The sequence below is a fragment of the Pinus tabuliformis genome, chromosome 2_1, assembly GCF_031772625.1.
Source record: "Pinus tabuliformis cultivar Carrire ecotype Pingquan chromosome 2_1, CPIR1, whole genome shotgun sequence".
Lineage (NCBI taxonomy): Eukaryota > Viridiplantae > Streptophyta > Pinopsida > Pinales > Pinaceae > Pinus > Pinus tabuliformis.
Genome location: NC_142299.1, coordinates 409,649,348 through 409,666,607, shown reverse-complemented (window position 1 = coordinate 409,666,607; position 17,260 = coordinate 409,649,348). Strand labels below are relative to the sequence as shown.

At 33.3% G+C, this 17,260-nt stretch overlaps 1 long non-coding RNA gene across 1 annotated transcript; it reads right to left on the bottom strand.

Moving 5' to 3' along the window:
• Positions 1 to 16,436: 16,436 nt before the first annotated feature.
• On the bottom strand, positions 16,437 to 16,964 carry LOC149200646 (uncharacterized). The gene is made up of 2 exons (XR_016253378.1): positions 16,726 to 16,964; positions 16,437 to 16,590 (listed from the first exon to the last, which is right to left on the bottom strand). It is a non-coding gene; the product is annotated as an uncharacterized LOC149200646 (long non-coding RNA).
• Positions 16,965 to 17,260: the final 296 nt, after the last annotated feature.

Here is a 17,260-nt window from a genome sequence, read left to right as displayed (position 1 = left end):
ATTACATTACAACACATTCCTTGCTGAAAAATGATCCTTTAAATAGAATGCAGATCTATCTTATTCCCCACTATTTTCACCATCTTCCCATACACTATCAACAACTTGCAAAACAACAAGGAGATCAATACTTTTCATTTCCAGAGAAATACCACCTACCACATTATCAATAGTTTCAAAAGGAAATCAGTTTCTTTATACCACAGATGGCAAAGTTCCTTTAAGGGGTACTCCTTTGGGGATCCTATTATTAGACTTTGTGGGTGGTCCATTTATTGGAAACACCAAATGAACTCTATCAAACTTGCAATCTTTGCCTCCTCCTTGTAGAGTTATATAATGTGTTGTAGAACCTTTCTCATAATTCAACCTAGCTAGTTGTCTGCCACTGCATTTTTACCTCAAGATATCACTTCTTTGGAAATGGCTCTAAGGTTTGCATAAAATTATGAACCCATAGTTAAATAGGAACCTCCTATATCTCCTAATGACTTCGCAGTAATACATGTATCCCATTGGATTGGAAGTACCACCGAATTGTAGGGGCTGGTTGACAGAACTGGATTCCAAAATGTCATTACCTAGTGGAGCCCCAATTTCTGGTAGGCCTTTATCATTAAGTACCTCTATCATATCATGCCATGAGTGAAACTTGATTTGATGTGCTTACCCACCATTACATGGGGGCCTTTTCCAAATTCATATACATTGTTGCAACCCTTTGCTCAAGCACAATCTACTCCACCACTTGTTCCAAAGATTCTTTCATGGTGTCAGTTGTGCCATTAAACTCGATATCTTCTTAAGATCTGAACTAATCCACCTAACTATTTTCAACATCATGCAATGCCAAAAAAAATTTACAGTCTATTCAAGAGTGATTAAAATCTATATTTATCTTTTTCCATAGATCAGACACTGACACACAAGACAGAGTTCCGAGTCATCATTGTGCTCATACAAAATAAAAATTCAACCTTTCTTACACAAAGGCACAAAAAGAGTTGAAATATGGGCATTTGTTTGGAATTCACTCTATGTGCCACTATACCCAGTTAGTTTTATTGTTATGTTTGTCTGGTTTTACTTATAACACTTAAAAAGAGGATGAGAATGGAAACAGTAAAGGAGTAGAGAAACATCTTCCTCTGCGAAAACAACAACTATGGTGGAATGGTAAACGCTCCTCGCATATTCACACCTTGGAAACCTTATCTCGAAATGAAGCTAGTCCTCACTTGCATTAGAGCAAATCCATTTGAACCTTGTTGGGCCTTGAAAGAGAGATCAAATTTCTCCAAACACCTCGTAAACAAATATTCTTGTAAATTTTTTATATTTTTTAATAAAAAACAGCTGAAAGGTAAGATAGGCCCCATATAGTTGACTCAGTAATAAAATTTAATTATTTTTAAATTAGATTTTTTTCATACAAAACATGTCTGCTTGAACAGAACATACTGAAAAGGAAGATAACCCGATAACCCCATATAGTTGACTTAGTAATTAAAATTTTAAGTTTATATGGTATCAAATTCCTCATCAAATTTCTTTCCACATCATCCAGTGGTAAAAAATATATCGAAGAATTCAATATATTTTAATACACAATATATATTTTTTAATTTTTTTACATAAAATTTTATGTTTATCATATCAAATATTTTATATTTATAAGAAAGATTAAGTTTCTAAGAGTTTAATATCTTTTAATATGTAGCATATATTTTTAATAGACAATATATTAAAGGGAAAAATAATAAGATAACTTTTTTGTAAGTTAGTAAAGTTTCAATATATTACTAAATAAACATACAATACAAAAATAGTAGTTGGTTTACCAAACCAGTTGTAGAAGAAGATTCTCTTTGTCACAGATTTAACCAGACATGCCATATGATTTTTTTGTCTTTACTTTCCCTTATATAGTTCAAAAAAGTTCCCCTTCCCACTACTACTATATGTAGGTCTGCCTATCTGAATAGCTATATAGATCTGATCTTCAAACCTAAACTTGACAAAATAACTACAATACTACCTATATAAACATAACACAAAACTAAACAAAAGATTGGTCGATGCCATGATCAACTAACACAATATTATTTGCTTGGAGTTGTTATCGTCGTTGGCCCCATTGTTGGGTCCTCCACAAGGGTTGTCGCTGGAGCCTCTAGGGTTGCCAGTGGACATCCGCCTGCAGCGCAAGCCTCTCGAACTCGATACTTCCTCAAACGGGCGAAATCTCCTATCTCTACACCCATCGATATATCCACATTATCGATATAATTTAGATAGATTGAGAACATTTTGTTAAGATCCCCAATTCTGCCAACATGCAATTTCTCTATGTTAACCAAACCCTTGAGAGCCTTTTCAATTCCTTTTAGGCGTTGGTCTATAGATTTTAACTCGATTTCTAGCTCGAGTTGCCTCTTTTTCCTCTACTCTGCTGCCTCTGCTTGCAGCTTTTCCACCAGAGTCTTGACATGCCAAGCGGTCTCCAAGGTCTTTTGGTACACAGTCATCTATGTTTTGGATTTCCCTGTGTTGATGATCCAATCTCCTTCCTCCTCTATTCTACCATCAAAGATAGCCCTACAATGTCTTCGAACCTCACTCTCCCAGATTTCCACTATATCCTTCCCTTTTGTGTGACTGTTTAGCAACAACCTCCGCTGCTTCCTCCATGCATGTCTGTTTGCAAAACTCAAAGCCCTGAGCATCCGTGGGAACTACCTCTTGGCCTACTAGCATCACTTTAGCTCTTACTCATTGCACTCCCTGATAACTGAATTTCCCTCATAGAAATTACTATCACCAACTCACAATTACACCACCTTTCAGTGTTTTGCCTTATGTCGATGAAGCTTGCTCCCTAGCTATGATTTAAAGATGACACCCCAGATGAGACTTGCCTCGCCGATATTTGAGTACTTTCCCTCTCAATTTTTAGTAACTCTGACCTACTAGCGATGTTGTTGTTCATTCGTGTGTACTTGTGGACGTCCTTCCTCTCATTTTCCCTTGCCAGCGGTTTGTTCAAAATCATAATCACCCTAACCTTGCTCTTGTATGTTTCCCCTCTTGATTTCGTACCTTCCCACTCCTCTTGCTACATCTCCTATTAATGAGATGATCACACTAACAATCTATTATGGGGGAAATCCTCTCCTTCCCATGATTAACCATCACTCTATCCTTGTATTGCAAACACATACCCCTTCTCGTTTCCTAAGTATGTCCATAATGAAGGATTATTTGTTCGTATGAACTGGTAGATCACTGTCCTGATTCGGGCCCACCCCTTCTCTATCAACCTGCCTTAATGGCGTGGAGTGATCTCTCTCTGCCAACCTTTGGCTTTCCTCCTTTAGCTAGCCCTCTGAAAACTTGCACATCACGTCGGTGAGCAAATGGACATTATCTACCCCTTTATTTTCCACCCTATCCACCAACACATTTGAAAACCACTGAACTAAGGTGAATTCCATGGTTTTCAACACCTCCAGATGTTTTTGAATGCGTTGGGTTAATGGGGGCAAGTGCCAGTTCCATGTTACTTTACTTATTTGTGTGCCACATTGTAACTTACGTGTCACTTGAATGATAAGAGGTGCGGTTCCTACTAGGTCTGGTTCCATGGGAGTTTGCATGGGCTTACAACCATTCATATGGGATTTCTCAATAAGTGTCTTGGCATATTTTCTTTTATATACAAATATCCGGTGATGTGTTTGTCACACCTCCAAACCAAGACACTAATGCAATAGACCAAGATCGGTCATGTCAAAGGACCTTTTCAAATCTTGCCAAAATTCTCTTCTCATAACTGCCTGTGATTACTAAGTCATCGACATACACAATGATGATCACAATATCCCCCCTTGATCTTTGCAGTATAGGTTAGGATCATAAGGGCTTCTCTTTCAGCCGTGCTGTGCAAAATGCTCATCAATTTGTATAGAAAGTTCCCACAATATATTTCGTTTAAGCAAAATATAATGCTTAATATTTTGCAAAATAGATACAAATGGATTACTGCGATGTAGTAATATCTCTGAAAGAGTATCTAAAAGCATATTTTCAAGATATTTACACCATGCAGAGGTAAAAAACCAGGGCATATATGTTTAAATCCCTCCCATCAAAGTACCTTGAGGTCCCTCTAATGGTGCAAGCCTAGAAGAACTCCAATTAGGAAAAAATTGTATCAAGCCTTGAGGATAGGGTGAAACAATGGAATGTCAAAGCCCTAAACCTGGGTGGTCATCTGATTCTAACAAACACAGTGCTACAAGCTATTCCAAGGTATATCTTATCTATCCTCCCTTCTCCCAAAAGATCTGGGACATCCAAAGGAACTTCTTGTGGCGAGGGGTAGAGGTGAAACGAAAATGGGCGCTAGTGGCCTTAAATAGAGTGCAAACCAAAAGATGCAGGTGGGCTAGGTCTTCAAGATCCAGAGGTAACCAACAAAGAAAATGGAGCAAACTTATGGTGGAGATGGTTAAAAGGGGGGTCATCACCTTGGGAAAGGCTTTGGAAATCAAAATATGCACCTAATTTCCATACAAAAAAGTTAGTTTGGTTATCAAGTTCCACTCAGGGGTTGGCAATTTGGAATTTAGCATGGAATAAAAGAGGTATAATGCAAAAACACTATTCTGGGAAATCGGAAATGGAAAGGAGGCCCTATTTTGGGATGATGTGTGGTAGAAACAAGCTAAGTTATGCAGGGAGGAATGACATCCCTTCAAACTAAGCACATAAATATAAGAGTATAGAGAATTCTACCAATTCTAGGATCAAGGACTAGAAAATAACAAATGGAGGCGATGGAATTTTAATATCTTTCAACGACCAACCCAGAATGACTTAGCTATTCAGTATCTAACAGAGGAACTAAGAAAATTAAGAATTATGTTCAATAATGAACAAGACCAACTCAAATGGGGGAAAAAAGAAGATGTGGAGTTCAATCTCAAGGAAGTCAAAGCTTATCTTAGTGAGGGATATACTGGTACAAATGATCCATCGTGGAAAAAACTGGATGGTGCCACATTGGCCATAAATTTAAATTTTCATGTCATTGATTTTACACCAGAAGGTCCTAACTCAAGACAAAGTTATAAAGAGAGGATTTATAGGTTCCTCTTCGTGTTTCCTCTCCAAAAACACAAAAGAGAGGCTTAATCATTTACTCAACACCTGTAACTATATGGAGGCACTATGGGACTAATTAGCCTCAATATTTAGATAAAGAAACCAAAGTCGAGAGAGCATACAATAAACAATAAAGAAATGACGGGTGCATTATACAAAAAACGAGGTGGTGAACCTTACCTGAAATTTCATTCGAGGTTTCATCCTTTGGGAAATTTGGAAGGAGCACAATAGATGAATATTCTCCTATTATAAGCTTCCTGTTGACAACCTAGTGGAAGGAAAAATGTGTCAGCTAAAGGAAACATTAATTAGTACGGGAAATCAACCATTAGAGGAACAACCACCCCCCCAAGGAAACACAAATTTTGAAGTGATGAGGCTTCATGTTTTTCACCCTGTTTTCCCCAAATAAATATATTCTAGCAGGAAGAATTATTCATTACTTTCTCCTCTTACAAGCAAACACTCGACAAAAAAAGGATTTCACACCTCAGAGTTTTTTTGTAGGATAAAGGGAAAGGTGAGTGGGTATCCTGCAGTAGCTGCATTGGTCTTATTAGCATTACGCCACTTTTCATATGGGTCTTCACAACAAATAATCATCATTACACTTTGTTGATTTGTTTTAAAAATAAACATAACACCCAATAGATTTCTTTTGGGATACAATGTTGTTGTTGGTAGTATGATTGTATTTGTGCCACATGTAAAGCTAATATGCGTTAAATTTCTTTCACCTTGCAATGTTTTTATTGGAAATGTGTTTGTGTTTGGGCTAGAAACTATGCTAGATTTCTTTTGCTTTGCAATAATGTTGTTGTCAATTTGGTTGTTTATGATAAAAGGAAATCTAGCAAGTGTTAGATTTCCATCACTTTGGCAATGTTATTGGAAAAGTTGTGCTTGTGTTTGGGCTAGAAGTTGTGTTAGATTTCTTTTGCTATGCAATGTTGTTGTTTTCAATTTGGTTGTTTATTATAGAAGGAAATATAACACGTGTTAGATCTCTTTCACCTTGGTAATGTGCTTTTGTTTGTGTTAGAAGGAAATATAGCATGCACTAGATTTCTTCTGACATAAAATGTTGTTATTGGTAGTATGCTTGTATTTATGCTACATGTAAAGCTAGCATGCGTTAAATTGATTTTACCTTGCGACATTGTTGTTGGAAATGTGATTGTGTTTGTGATAGAAGTTGTTGGATTTTGTTGGCTTTTGTTTGCCCTACAATGTTATTGTTGCCAATGTGCTTTTGTTTGTACTAGAAGTAAATCAATCGTATGCTAGATATCTTCTACACTGCAATGTTATTTTTGGCAATGTGATTGTGTTTGTGCTACAATAAACTCTAGAATGTGTAAGATTTCTTTTACTTTGAAATGTTTTTGTGAGTAATATGCTTCTATTTACGTTAGAAGAAAATTTAGCATGTTGTGGATTTCCTTCGCCTTAGAATATTGTTATTGGCAATGTGTTTGTGTTTGTGCTAGAAGGAAATCTAGCATGTGCTAGATTTATTTGACCATGTAATGTTGCTTCTAGCAATATGCTTATGTTTGTAGTAGAAGGAATGATATTGATTGTTAGCTTTCATTTGAGGAAACAATGTTTCATTACGTACAACATGACAACCATAATATTTTTATTTTTGCATTTATATTACTTTTTCGGAAGTTGTGTGTTTTTGGGGAAATATAAAGTCACACTTTACACAGTTCATTCTTTTAATTACAAGTTACGATGTAATTGTTGTTACAGAATTGATGCAAGCTACAATGGAAAATATAATTTTGGCAAAAGGGGACTATGTTGATCTCCTTATTAATGATCAAGTCATTGGGCTAGCAAGGGTTGAATCTGCAGAGTCTGGAACTTATTATGTTGGAAAAAAGGTTAATGTTGGTTATGTTGCAATTTTGATAATTGATCTCATTCAACCACATTTGATTGATGATGATGTTAATGAAGGGGACATACATCCATGGAAGATTGTGGATTTGAGACACCACATAGGTAAATCAAAATATTGAAGCATGTGTTATATATTTTTGATACTATAATAAATGTTCTTTTTTTGAGTAAATACTAACATTATTTACATTTGTTTATAGGTACAAATGTTTCTTCTACATTTTCTATTGGAGACAAGGTAAATCTTCTACAACATGGAGTGAAGGTGGGCGAGGGCTCCATATTCAATACAGAGCTTGGGCATAAAGTGCATGGAAAGATGGTAAAGAAAGGATGCATAGTGGTTAAAATTGAAAAGGTGTTAAAACATAATGTTCCTCTACCACATCCAACAGGGTTTGAGCATACACTTGGGGGTGCATTAGAATCTTATGAAATTTGGCCAGAATCAGATTTGGAGCCTCACTGTCATGATCATGCCATAAATATTCCCCAAGATAGGGTTAAATTCATATGTGCAAAGGTTTCTCTTACACATGAATGCATGGGAACACGCATGTGCATTGCCAAAGGAATGCTAGTTCATGTCCACGAGGATGACATTGTTGAGGGTGAAACACTAGGTGAAATGGATTTTGGTGTTTTTCTAGAAGAGATAGATGGAAATTGTGAGATATGCAAAATTGGAGATAAGTCTATACATTGTTTGGTTAGATGGCCAATAAATAAGTTGGTGGACAACAAAGGTGTGATATTAAGGGTCAAGGAAAAGTTCAAGGAACCAACCAAAGAAATGGTGATATGGGATGTTATAGAGGACACAAATCCCTTAAACAAATGGGATGGGTACCTTTGTAATGAAAAAGATAGAAACTCAATTGATATGAATGTAACAAGGCCATATAAAAGGATTAAACGAGTTATGGCTACAAAAAAAACTGCAAAATGTCAAACAAAAATAGATGAAGAGAAAGAAATTCGACTTTTGGCAGCAGATGTATGTTGTAGAAAAGATTGTCTTCAACATGTCGATAGGAAGGCCATTGAAGGTGCTAGAAGGGGTATGAGACAAATAAATACAAATGGTATTAGAGAATTTGTCTTGAATTCACTCATGTCAAACACAGTGATGTCAAGCGGCCATGGCCATGGCCATGGCCTACCACCTATTGCTAGAAATGTAAAGGACATGAGATTTAATGGGAATATTATTTGTAAGAAAGCATGGTATAAGATACATAAAATTCCTCAAAGCACATTCTATAACTACCAACATTATTTCCAACATGGACAGATCAAAGCTATTCATGGTAACACCAACACATGCAAAGCACGAGCTCACACAGTGGCAGCTATAGAAATATTGCACAAAATTGTAATGGATAATTCAGATTTTTCACCAAATCAAACACGTCAAGTTGAAGAAGATGGAACATCTGCTCCTTTAAGACTGCTTCCTTCGACTTACACACAAAATTCTTTGTTAAAAGAGATCAATGAGGCTCTTCAAAAGCTCAATTACCCATCAATATCACAACCAACAATGAGCAAGATCTGGAATACTAAGTTTCGAGATGTGGCATTTTCAAAGAACACCAACTTCAGTAAATGCAGTGAATGTATTGTGTTGAAAGCACAAATGAAGTCAGCAACTACAAAAGAGTTGGAAGAAAAGGCACGAGGTAGGTTGACGAAACATAACAAGATTGTTATGTGTGGAAGATATTGCTACTATGCCCATAGAATTATGTCAGAGCGGTTTCCAAAGGAGTATTTGAGCATTATCCATGATAAAATGGACAAAACAAAGACATCAATCCCAAGGCTACGTGTCAAATCAAAATCTGTTGTAGGAACAAATTTGGGTTTGTCATTGACAGGTATGCTTACACATGGGCATAAGGCGGGAGGTTTTGGTCATTTCTCCTTACCATTTGTCCATATGGGATCACAATTTACTATTACATCCCTTGCAAAGTGCTTAAGGGACCTTGAAGACCCACAAATGGATATGTATGGTGATCTACTTTATGAAAGTGGAATTTCAAGAAACCCACTTACAAATGCATTACTTGACACCTCTATTTACCCAAAATGTCAAGGGTACAAGGATGATTTTATATCTCATGGAAGTTCAAAAAGTCAAAATGTTGATTTTAAACCTCTTCCTCCACATTTGTTGTTACAGTTGGACAATGCAGCAAGTGATAATAAGAATCGCTATCTTTTCATGTTTCTATCACTTTTAACTGCACTTGGTGTCTTCATCACTATTGAGGTTGGGTTCTTGCCTGTGGGGCACACCCATGAAGACATAGATGGAACCTATGGAAGAATGTCTTCCAACCTAAAAAGTAAAGATATTTATTCTTTACCTGAAATGATGGATACATATCGCATAATTGAAGAAAATAGAGTGTTTCCACCTACACTTATTGACAAGGTCTATGACTTCAAAAGTTTCCTTAGTGGATACATTAAGGAGGGAAAAAATGCACTAGTTGGACATCTTAATGTTCAATACTTCCAATTTCTTATACTCAATGATGTTCCAGTACTAAGGTATAAAGAATCAATTAGAGACTCTCAGTGGTCAGAACCAGTTGAGTTATGGAATATAGATGATGAAGGTCGACCTATAATTCCCATAGGGAAGCCATCTTTCTTAGCTTCCAAACAGAATGATGTCTATTTAAAAGAACTAAAGGAAGGGATAACATCATACATAAAAATGTGGAAAGACACTATTGGGAATGAGGATTCACCAATTGTTACAGAGGAATGGAAAAATAAAGTGGTGTATTGGGAAAAAGTTCTTGATACATTAGATGGAATCTATAATGATCATAGAATAATAGATGGAAATGATTCATCTTCTGAGGATTTCTGGCCCAAGACAAGGCACATTGTTGATGTTGATCGTAATGCACTCCAAGTAATCTCAAGTATTATGGATGGAGATTTTGATAATGCGATAGATGAACCAATATATGTTGGACCCAAATGCAACAAGCCAAAGCCAACATTCAATCCGATGATTGATGTTGAGAAAGGAAAGATGTTGCTAGTTAGATCAGGAAATGAGGATGCAGGTGAGATGATTTGGATGGCAAAATCCATCTCAAATATCTTTAGGGATAATGAAAGTGAGAATCTTCATGTAAAGGTTGACTGGTGGAAGCCTATGTCAGGGAAATACAATGGAAAATTTTTAGAGCAATATTGGGTACCAAATCCTGATGACAAAGAACTTGGCTCTATTCCAATTAATACCATAGTGTGGGCATGGATGCCAAAGAAAGAACATTGCAAGAAGACCAAGATAAATAAATATGGTGTAGAAGCCATTCTTGATCTACTTGAGCGATTATCTTAATAATATACTTGGAGGATCTACTTGGAGGATCTATTAATATACATTCAGACACATTTTCCCATATTTGTTGTATAAATATTATCTTCATATTTTTTTTGAAGGAGTTTTATATTATTTAATAGTTCAATGTAATCATGTGTTATACAAATTACATGACAATGCCATAAAATATTTAAGTTTTCAAAGCTTTATTTGACCAACATGACTTCTCACCATATCAAATATGCATAATAAAATTCAATAATGCACCTAAAAACATCTTCTAAACTTGTTATATTAAAACAACAGTGGGGTACCTAATTAGTATTATATTTAATATAAACCATTTAAACTCTTAATGAATAAATGCTAGATGCTTGATATAATGTTTGAGGTGAGTTTTCCTTAATTTTCCTTATTATAATTGATATAATCAAATTCCCTATTTTGTTGTATGTTAATTTATAAAAAAAATATTTTGATCATTGAACAACACAACTACAATTATAAAATATTTCTACTTATAGATTTTGAAGTGGTGCCAACATTATACTAGTATAATTAATTTGTACTCAACTTAGGAAAAGTAGTTAGTGTCAATTTAAAATGGTCAATAATAGTAAGAAAAACAATATTAATATATTGTTAAATAACTTTATAGGTAAGATTTTTTTTACACAATCTAGTATTCATGGTCATATTTAATACATAAATATAAATGTTAATGGTAATAGAAATAATGTAAGGAATTTAAGTTTTAGATGAATGTTAATATGTTCTTTTCAATATAGTATCCTTAAACATTACAGGGATAAAAACTAAACATGTGTAATAAATATCTTAATCATTTTTCTCTCTTTCTTGTTGTATTTGAAAATAATCAAATTGTACTACTTTGTTACTATTCTAATTCATGATTGATTTTGATCATTAAAATGATTAGTAATTGAAACGAGAGGCTCATTTTACAGCCCAATATGGGGGGATGTGTAAGTTTGTCTATTCGTCTGTGCCCGTTTAAAATAAAAATTATGTTCTAAATAGAAAAATATAAAAAAAGAATATTTTGTAAAGTAATTAGAAGTAAAAAAAAATGTGTGAATCAGAGGTTTAAATCTTATAATTTTCAAAAGTAACTATTGAAGATTTATGTTAACTAATTTATGTCAATATCAACTTCATATATATCTATATATATAAAAAAAAAATTCTTATGGTTAAAATTATTATTTGTTCTTATATATACTCTATTTAGCTTTCAAAAATGTAGTTTCAACAATTAAAAATAGCACATTGTATCTTTCACTCTAAATGTGTTTGCACTTGAAATTTGATCCCTACATCTGCACTTAAAATGGATCTATGATGGTATATATTGGACACATTACTATGATCATTTGTCATTGAATAACTTTATACTTAATATATAGCTTGCATATTAATATATTATTCATTAAGTAAGCCTCAACCAACTTCGTTTCTTACATAAAAGTACAAATAATAAATAAAAATAAATTATATTCAACATTTTATTTGATCCTAAAAAAATATTTTCTCCTAACTCTAAAATGGTGCAAACTTCTTACAATAGTATGTAATGATGATGGTGATAATAATGATTATCATCCACTAAGACCAACTATGGTATATAAGAAGGTAAAAAGATATTACTAAAAGTTATTTTGAATTTTAAATTGTGCCAACATTGTTTTAGTAATAATCGTAAATCAACATATACATGATATTTACTATATCGGATTATCGGTTAATAATAGTTACACACACATCATTATTTTCATAAAATAACCTTAACAAACTTATCTTTTTAATATAAACCATAAAAATATTAAAATAGATAATGTAAGGAATCCAATATTAATATGTGAAATATTTTCTTTTTCAAGTTTATATAAATTTGTTTTATAAAGTTTATCATGATAATTTTTACACAAAAAATGGTAAATATCTATATAAAAATTAGTGAACTAAGTGGCTTTCTAATTCCTCATTTCGAAAAAATATAATCTAGTTAAAGTTCTAAATAATAGTATATATTGGACACATTACCAAAAATTTCATTTGTCATTAAATAACTTTATACTTAATATATATCTTGCATATTAATCTATTATTCATAAAGCGAGCCTCAATCAACTTCTTTATTGACATAAGCGTACAACTAATAAATAAAAATAAATTATGCTACTACTCACATTCAACATTTAATTTGATCATAAATTTATTTTTCTCCTCAACTCTAAAATGGTGCAAACTATCTACAATAGTATGTAATTATGATGGTGATAATGATGATTATCATCCACTAAGACCAACTATGGTAAATAAGGAGATAAAAAGATATTATTAAAAGTTATTTCGAATTTTATTGTTATGCTGAAAAAGCAATAAAAGAAGTGTTTCAATATCATCATAATTTTGTTTAGTTAAACAATAAAAAAGGTTGGTACCGTCACAAATATATTGAAATTTAATTCTAATACGAGTATAAACTCGATGCTTTGAGGGTTTTTTAATCTTCAATCATAATATAACTAGTGTTGCAAAGGTGATAGACTTTTAAATTGTGCCAACACTGCCTTAGTAATAATCATGACTTTTCACATACATGATATTTACTATATCAGATTATAATTAAATGGATTAATAATAGTAACATATGCATCATTATTTTCATAAAATAACCTTAACAAACTTATTTTTTACTATAAACCATAAAAAATATTAAAATAGATAATGTAAGGAATCCAAGATTAAAATGTGAAATATTTTTTTTAGCAAGTTTATATAAATTTGTTTTATAAAGTTTATCATGATAATTTTTACACAAAAATGGTGAATATCTACATTAAAATTAGTGGATTAAGTGACTTTCTAATTCCTCATTTTGAAAAACCTTAATTTAGTTAAAGTTCTAAATTCTAGATCCACTGAATACTTCCATATTTAATGAAATATGTGTTACATACTCATATTAAATTTAATTAAAAATGATGTATATATTAAAAAAATTGATCACTACATATTATTAAAATATATAATATGAAATATTTAAAAAATAATCTATATACAGTATTAATTATATAAAATTAAAAAATTTTAACCTATTGGAATTGGGCACCCCTATTGGAATTGGGCACTTTAATCATTTTACTAATTAAAAATATTGATGGGAGGGTTTAAATTTAAAGATGCTAGTATATTCTCTTCGTTGTCACAATATCAATAGATGAAATTCACACCATGTATATCTAAATCACATGATTAAACCTTGTTTAAATTAATTTTTTACAAAGCTTCACTAAAAAATTACCATGCCATTTGTTAATTGACACCTATGAGGATTAACAAGAATAGGATGACTACAAAAAGTTACACACGCCTACCATAACAAGAATAGGAGGATTATAAAACCTTACCATAACAAGAATAGGAGGGTTATAAAACCTTACATGTACTCTTGTCATAGTAGTGCAAATGTGTATTTCCGAATAAGATGATTATCCATTTCAAAACAATGATAACGTGTGTCCAATTCCAACAGGTGTCCATAAGTTTCATTAGCCTTTCCATCGATGTCATATATAATATAAGACCTTATATATTTCATATATTTTCAGATAATAATAAAAGTTCTTAATCGGTTTATCTTTTACATCATTATTTACATGAATGTGTTAGTTACCCGTATATATGTTTTTATTTTTATTTTTGATGTATTATTATAAAAATTGTGATGATCGAACTAATATTTTAATCAATTGTTTATGCATATGTTTCACCATTTAGATTAACGTGTTAATTACCCATATATATGTTGATTTATTTACTTTTATTGTTGACTTATTATTATAACCATTGCGATGATTCAACTAATATTTTAGTCAATTGCTTATGCATATGTTCTATATGATATCTCAGAACCTTTTTTATAAGTCGCCAGCCACTCCAGGCTTGATCTAGCGTACATATATCCTTTGCTCATCGTGTAAAGTTTAAAAAGCCAGGGATTAGTTCAAATAATTATATAAAATGATTTTGTAATCTACAAATATATAGAATTTTGGTAATAGATTGTTAGTGATTAGTGAATGGAAGGAAATATATAAATTTATAAAAAATAGATGGTTTTAGGGAAAATAATAGATGTAATACATATTTTTTGAAATTAAATTTATGAAATTTTTATATTCTGAGTGGCTAGGTAGTTATTTTATTGTTCCTGTTTTCAATAAGAATATTTATCGTACTTGTTATGGTTCATTTGCCAGGTTTTGCATGCTAAAACAGGGAGGAATATATGGCAATGTGGAGGAATAAGAACAAGGTTTTTTGGTTGAGTGTTTCAAATTGTCATTAATTATTTATTGTACTTGTTACTCATTACCATGTCGTTAAATATTATGTTTTATGTTATACTACTGTGCCACTTTATCTAGGATTGTAACATGAAGGAATAAGAGCAAGGTTTCTTGGCTGAGTGTTTCAAATTATCATTAAATATTTATTGTACCTATTATTCATCACCACTCCATCTATTATAAGCAAAGCAGTGCTCCGTGGATGTGTGCATTTCTTAGTGCGTGAGTTGCAATTTTCTCAAAGGATTAATGGAACGATTTGAAGGGGTTTCTCCTATTTGCTAAGAAAGGTGCACAATCTTTCAAAGTCTTCATTTTCTCTACCTAGAATTCTTTCATGAGTTTCCTTTGAGATGAATTGGAGGAACCGTGTTGGTTGAAACTTTCTTAGTTTTAATATGGCTACGGTTTTTACTAGGTAATCATGAACTAATACATGATTAGTGTGGACTGATTAGGGTTATATACAATAGTTTTAAGTCTTGTAGCTTGACATACAATTTCCACTATTGGTTAGTATTTATTTGTTATTCTAAATTTAAGTTCGGTTCTACACTACAACGCATATAGAGTTGGTTCTTCTTGACTTTGTTATAACCTTGAGGCTCAAATGATACACACATATTCATAAACATTCATAAATCTGCAATCTATCAAATTCAAGTCATGTGGAACCAATTTCACCTCAACAACTCTAACCTAGCTTCATTTAAGAGGATACAAGGACATATTCCAAATATACTGAAAATCTAAGAAGAAACAACCATTTTGCTTCGTTTCGGAGGATACAAGGACATATTCCAAATCTACTGAAAATCTAAGAAGAAACGACCATTTTTTTGTCCACGGGAGGAAGTGCAACTTCCTCACAGTAGTGAAATCAAAGAAAGGAAAAACATCATAATCTAACCACCAACATATTTCTTGGTCACATATAAATTAACAAGGGAGCCACTGCCATGGCGATAGTCCCTGCCGGGTTCTGCCATAACAACAAAATACAAAGGCTCTGTGCAACATGTCTACACACTCAATATAATTATCATATGCCCAATTATTCTAGTAATTCATGCTCATAAGTTCACTCTATTACTGAGCATATTAAGAGATCATAGAACTGTTTGGTTTGAACCAAGTGCCCATCACTTATTCTATAGCTTGTGCCAAAAAAAGGTTTTCGTAGATCAACGTAGTTATGTCCAAAAGGAGTCTTGAATAAAGAAAACAAAGTGCCTAGCTTTCTGTTTCGCTAAACTAAACAGAACAACAAAGTTTGAACCTGCCTTCGTTGAACAAACTTGCTACCTTCCCTGAAAGATCTTGTTGTCTGCATGGCATTGCAAATTCAGTGTGTAATTTGTTACAAAAATTCAGATTAGGGCTTGAAAATAAAAAAATTTAGTCACTCCAACTTCTTTGGAGAATTTGGGAACTATTGATTCTGTCCTTGGAAGAGAGCACAGAGAAACTACAGCTCTTTCCCGCGAGGTCTTTATTCAGAAAAGCTGGAGACTGTGATGCAGAGAAGTTTTGCCTTCTAACATGCCCTTGAAACCCTTGGGCATGCATCGGAGATGTGGATATTGGATTAGCTCCATCCATCTCCAGCTTGACAACTTCACTGGCCGCTGCATAGAGCAAATCCCATGCATCAGTATTCTCTGTCAAAGGAGTTGTTGGCGGGGATTAGACCTGTGAAGGACCCTTCGAGCTTCCCCTGGACCAACTGTCAACTGCAGATAAGGTAGACTGCGGAGACCTTGCCAGACTATTTGACTGCAAATCAAGTTTTACTAAAAGAATTAGATATTATGTGTATGCTATAGGCTTAAATGAACAATCATATAAAAGAGTCTGGCATATTGTAGATATGGAGTACTCGGAAAAATGAATAAGACTTCAATACAATACCTTGTTTGCACCCTCTTTTGCAAACATCTTCTGCCTGCACGCCCACTGAGAAGACTGATTCATATCACTGTTTTCGTCATCATCAAGCATGGGATGAGCAATCTGGCTGGCCAAACCAGCCATGTAGTCATCTTCCTCATCACTCTCTGTTTCAGTTGATCCTACAACTGATTCTACAGGGGAGTTATAGGATGAATCCGGAGGAAGCCCAAAAGAGCACCACTCATAGGGAAACTCATTGGGTACATGAATAGGGTGCTTTAGGAAAACCAAATAGACTCAAATAAATATGCGTCGAATGTGACTGAAATCAATCCATGATAATGCTACATAATATGTATTAGATATGCCTCAGAAAGAACTTAAAAAATCAAACTGCCTCATAAATTCTCCCACAGAAATATTAATATTGCCACGAAACTAGAATGCCATAGATACTTGGATTAGGCTCAAAATCAGAACAAAGACAACTCGTAAAATAATGCAAAAATAGGCCTGAGATTCAGGATTTTGACAATCTCTCCTAAAAAATGTG